Source organism: Lepidochelys olivacea, assembly GCF_965140295.1.
Source record: "Lepidochelys olivacea isolate rLepOli2 genome assembly, chromosome: 1".
Lineage (NCBI taxonomy): Eukaryota > Metazoa > Chordata > Testudines > Cheloniidae > Lepidochelys > Lepidochelys olivacea.
The window spans coordinates 42,682,937-42,689,296 of record NC_140411.1 but is presented as its reverse complement, the minus strand read 5'-3'; positions in this window follow the sequence as shown (position 1 = coordinate 42,689,296).

Here is a 6,360-nt window from a genome sequence, read left to right as displayed (position 1 = left end):
CTTCGCTGGAGCCTGACCCCCTTTCAGCGCTGTCGCACTACACAGTGCCTGGGAGGCGACGGGCGTTGGGGAGCCGCCGCAGCCGGGAGTAGTTCAACTCGCACTGGGGGGGGGTGGGGGGGGCAATTTTGGGACAGCTCTACCCTGCCTTTCTTTTCTACTGTGATCTACGGTACTCACACGCTAGGGAGAGCCTCGCTCTTTGCTCGGAGGAAGCTGTAGACTCCTGCAGTTCGAAATCAGGATAAGAGCGTGGGATTATAAACGGCTTTTAAGGCTCGGGAGCAGGCAGTGAAGAATCTGGACAGTGTCCCCGTGCTGCTTCCAAAGTCTCCTGCAGCAGCCGACTCCCTTAATGCTTCATAATGAAATCACTTTTCTGTGAACCGGACTCGTCCACGGATTTCTGCGAGCAAACTACAGTCCAATGCAATTTAAAAGTAAACTAATCTGTAAACCCAAATAGTTTACAAACCAGTATTGTTCTCGCAACAACACAATGCACCGCAACAATACGTTGGGGGGCGTAATAGTAAGTCTGGAGTGTTTATTTGTCACCAGCCATATCACCGCAATGAGAAGGAAGGCGCCAGAAGGGTCTGTTGATTTTCTAGAAAGATGACTTTATATCAAGGTGAGGTTTGAATGACAAGACCCTCTGATGGGGCAGGGCCCAAAGAGGTTAGTGGTGGAGGCTGGAGACTGATTTTTGAGAGGAAGAATTTTGCAAGCAGATGAAAAATATGTTTGGTGGTTCTTTTATGTGAGTGGCTATTAAGGAGCTGGTGAGACCCATCTCACCTTTCCCAGCTACAACAGTTTGAAGTACAGAATGGACAATATTCAGTTTTGGACTAGTGACAGATTTAAAATCCAGTATCTCACTGTATAATGGGACTCAAAATTTGTACTTTATGTTCCTGGAGAGGAGCTGGGAGCCACCTTCCCACTTGTTTCTAGCCCTGGTAAACAACCACATATCAGACCCTCAGATCACTTTATTATCACTGCTGTGTCAACAATGCAAACCTTCATTACCCATTAGTCCAATTTTCTAACAAGCAATTTCATGCTCTCTCATGTCACCCATTATGTATGGAAAAAGCTTCCCAATAATATCCCAAAAGCCACTACATAACAGTCTTCAAATATGCTAATGGCTATTATAGAGAGGACTGTTCTCCGTGTCCACTGAGGTTCTGACAGAAGCAATGGGCTTACTCTACAGCAAGGGAGATTTAGGTTAGATACTAGGAAAAACTTTCTAACTGTAAGGGTAGTTAATTTCTGGAATAGGCTTCTAAGGGAGGTTTTGGAATCTCCATCATTACAGCTTTTTAAAAAAGGTTGGAGAAACACACGTCAGGGATGGTCTAGGTTACCCGGGACCTGCCTCGGTTCAGGGGCCTGGTCTTGATGATCTCTTGAGGTCCCTACCAGCCTTATGATTCTCATTGTTTTCCTTAAAATCTCTCCTTAAAATTCATCTCTGCCAAAGACACTTAACATTGGCTAGGCCTGCTGGGTTTTGTGCTTAGCATGCCTGTTTCACTGTTTTGTTATCTTTCCCCCATGACACACCTCTTGTCTTTCATCATGGGGAGAGACCTTTTTTTATGACCTATGTCTCCCATACCTCGTACAATGGATTTTGGTCCCTGACTTGGGTCTCTAGGTGCTACCATAATACAATCTACACAAGCATTAGGTGGCTGTTTGAAAGCTGTTCAGAAGTTTGTAATGTCAGCAGCAGAGATGGATTAGTGGGCAGAGTGCAGGTGAAATGACTACAAGGTTATCACATGAATAGCAGCACCATAGTTAAGAGAAAGAGAGATGCACATACACATATGGGATAAAAAGTTTTGTGGCATAAAGGTTTTATCTAACTTGAGGCTTTGATGTCTGAATTACTCATAAATATCAAAGCCACACATGAATTATGCAGGACATCCCAAATATTATACCCCTCTGTAAGTAAGTGGAGTTCCAGCCTTGCACCACACAAAATCTATACACGATGCATAATGTCAAATGCACCCCCTCTCAAAAGTTTGCCTTTATTGATACCTTAAGCAATATTAAAAGCCTACACTTTTATCCCCAAGACATCCATGTGGAAATGTCTCTACCCTTAGTTCCCTTTAACCAGAGTTTCACGCCCACCTCTCTTATATCCTGGTGGAGTTAAAAGGTTGTGTCTGCCACAATGAGTCATCAGAGGTTACTTCTCAGCTTTCTACAGGATTTTAACTATTGCTAAGAGAGTGGATCAACACAGTCTTGCATCTCCATGCAGGATTGTATTTCCTGGAACCCTGTTGCACCGCCATATAAACTTCCCATATGTTCCACATAAATGTGATATTTTTGAGATACAGTGCATGTATCATGCACCTTTTACTGCTTCACCTCCACCCTGCCCACCAGTTCATCTGGCCTACTTCTCACATACCAAATTCTGAGCAACTTCTTATAACCACCATCATAAAAAAATCAATTTGCCATGAGAAAAGATTCTTCCTTTCCCAAAAACATACGGAGATTCACCAAAAAAAAAATGCTTGTGCCTCACCCCTAGGATGAGCAATACTGAGTCCCGGATCAGTGTTAGGTTTAAGATCCTCTACTTTGTAGAGGGAGAATTGGAAGATTTATACCATTGGAAAGAGAGGATGGTTAGTTTTCCAGAGGGACACACAGCATTTGCTTCTGGTCCTAGAAAGTCTTCAGTGATCAGACTTTAAAGTAGTGACATTTGTTGCTATTTTAGGAGGCAGTGTGCCAGGGAAGCAGCTACTCTGTGTGCCATGTTCCCTTAATCTGTATCGATATCTACTCATATAGCTGCACAAGTTAATGCTGCTTCAAACAACATTAACTCTTATTTTGTGCCTTCAGCCCCCTAAGCAAAACGAACTTTTTAACCAGATATGGGCAGGGGATCCACTGGCAACGTAGAGGAGCCATGCTGCCATGAAGAATCATAGAATCATAGAATCATAGAATATCAGGGTTGGAAGGGACCCCAGAAGGTCATCTAGTCCAACCCCCTGCTCAAAGCAGGACCAATTCCCAGTTAAATCATCCCAGCCAGGGCTTTGTCAAGCCTGACCTTAAAAACCTCTAAGGAAGGAGATTCTACCACCTCCCTAGGTAACGCATTCCAGTGTTTCACCACCCTCTTAGTGAAAAAGTTTTTCCTAATATCCAATCTAAACCTCCCCCACTGCAACTTGAGACCATTACTCCTCGTTCTGTCATCTGCTACCATTGAGAACAGTCTAGAGCCATCCTCTTTGGAACCCCCTTTCAGGTAGTTGAAAGCAGCTATCAAATCCCCCCTCATTCTTCTCTTCTGCAGGCTAAACAATCCCAGCTCCCTCAGCCTCTCCTCATAACTCATGTGTTCCAGTCCCCTAATCATTTTTGTTGCCCTAAGAAGGGATCCAGTCATCACCGTGGAGGGATCAGCTCTCAATGGGGCTCCAACTTCCTTTTCCCATGGGTACCCAGGATCTGCAGTTTGCATTTTGTGTGGTCCTGCATATAACCCACAAGGGGAGTTTTGCAGGACATCTGTCACCCTTCTGCAAACTTCACTGCAGGATGACAGTATACCGGTAATTATTATTACGGATTATGGCATTCTAGGTGCACACAGACTTGTGCAATAGGACTGCGCTAAACATATACCCATGCCTTGAAGGCCTTACATTCTAAGACAATGACCTAGTACAGTGCAAAATGAAGAAAGCAATACATCAGAGGTGACAATGAAAACGTGCTTGTCAGATGCATGCATAAAAACTGGAATTTAGGCATGTGATACTATTTTCAAGTTCTCTCACAGGAGGGGAGGGATTAAGAATTGAGTCAAGGCAGAGAAAAGGTTGTTAGGATTGTGCGCAGGGGATTCAATTAAGTTGGAGATGTAGAGTTGCAAGGAAGCAAGGAAAATGGCAGAACTGAAGGAGGAAAGAACAAATTTGTAGTGGAGGTCACAGGATTTCCACCAGGGATGCTCCACAGTGAAAGAGCAACAGCAGAGGAAGTGGAGGTAGAGGGTGAGCCATGGTGGACCTGACTGTGGGAGAGAAGGGCAAAGGAGTCACAAGTGGAGGAGGGTGAAGCATGGAGAAACTCAACAACCATCTCATTGGAACAGAGGTCTGAGAGCAGATGAGATGTTATCAATGCTGATGGACTGGAAGTCAGCAGAAAGGCTAAGAGACAGGGCATTGAGGAAACGGGGAGGAAATGAGTGCTGCTAAAAGAGACCATGTGATGGTCGGGGAGAGGGAACTGAGTAACAGAGAGATCAGAGACATAGCAGTGCTTGGTAAAGACCAAGTCAACTAAATGGCCTTTTTAATGAGTGGGACAGTTAAACCAGGGCTGCAGGTCAAATGAAGGGTTGAGTGTGAGGAAATATGCAGCTAAGGGGCAGGATAGGTCATCAACATGGAAGCTGAAGTCACCAAGGATGAGTGTGGAAGATTGTGAAGAGAGGAAGATAGAGTTTCTGCTCCTGTCCAAAAGGGATGGAGAGGGAGCTAAGCTATTAATGTAGATTCACAAATGAAATCCTAAAAGAAACAAATATGTAGGCAAATGTCACTTCAGTCTGGCAGTTCAAGACTACTGAAACCATATGACTCAAGTGGGTGGAATTAATGAAAGGAAATCTCAGATGGCAGAAGAGTAAAACACACAGGAATCATATTTAGCCTGTGCTGGGTAATATCACACCATACTTAACTTTTTGGGTGAGAGGATTATAAACTACACTGCAGTAGCATATCCTGCATGAATTTCCTAAGACATGGTATTTTACCACTTTTAGGAACTAGTGCATGTACCCATATAGAGAACTGGTTCATCCTCATGTAGACAAACATGACAGAATATGAGACTTCTTCCTGTCCTTGGGAATTAACTGATTGTGTGATTTCAAATGTCATGATTTAGGTACATATAAAAAAATGCTATTATCAATTAGCCACAGCAAACTGCATCATTATATGTATTAATATGGTCTTGTTGAATATATATAGCTCTAGGGCAGTGGTTCTGAAACTTCTGAACTGGTGACCCCTTTCACATAGCAAGCCTCTGAGTGCAACCCCCCTTATAAATTTAAAATACTTTTTTATGTATTTAACACCATTATAAATGCTGGAGGCAAAGCGGAGTGTGGGGTGGAGGTTGACAGCTCGCGGCCCCCATGTAATAACCTCGTTATCCCCTAGAGCAGGGGGTTGGGATCTCTTGGGGGGTATCTGAAGGTAGATACGGTGGAAGTATGCATTAAATTGCCAAATATGTTTGAAATTTCTCCCACACATTTCTGTACTGTGATCATTCACATATGTTAACTGTTGGCTCATATCTGTTGCTACTTATGAATTATTTACCTTATGATGACTAAATACACTGAACACACAGTATAAACTACAATAAAATGGATTTCTTAGATATGCTAATGACCTCAATATATGAAACATATGCCTAAAAATTGAAAAGAAGAACATTTAAAACTGCCTGTGAGAAATCTTTGAAGATTTACTCCAGATTATTAGATTTTCATTCGCTACATGTTAATTATATTCACAGTGTGGTTCTTTTTCACTCACATACAGCTGTGCACTAACTAGCTATTAGCTGGATACTACAGAACGTAGGAATTGCCATACTGTATCAGACCAGTGGTACATTTAGTCCAGTAGCCATTCTTCAAAAGTGGCCTGAACCCGCAGCTTCAGAGGAAGGTGCAAGAAATCCTGAAGTAGGCAGATATGGAATGGACTGCCCAAAAGGAAAGTTTCTTCCCAAGCTTCACTGGTTAAAGGTTGGCTTATGCCTAGAAGTATGAGAGTTTGTTTGACTTGCTTGTAACCTTTACACCATTAGTCACGAGAGATTGTGCTGGTTTAAACCAGCTGAGAAATTGGCCCACTGTTGTGTATGCTGGTAAATAAAAAACTGCACTATAGCCCTTCTGCCAGTCAGAGTTGGCAGCAACAAGGGCTGTATTCAGCATCTAGGGGTTCCTTTGCAACAGTACAACACAAAACCATCTCAACCCCCCACCCAGTGATCGGGGACAATTCCATACCACCGCCTGGGTGCCTCTAAGAGGTAATACTTCCCCACTCACAAGCACAGAGTATGAATGTAGCAAAAAACTTTTAATAAAAGGAGGGAAGTAACTCAGCATTAATTTGGGAAAAGACTGCAAACAGGGTTCATACACATAAACCATGAGCAAAAGACCCACCCCCAAGGAAGTTGGGCAGTGTCCTTTTCCCCTCAGGTTCTTAAGTCCAGCAACCCAAAAGTCCCTTTAACGTGCCCATC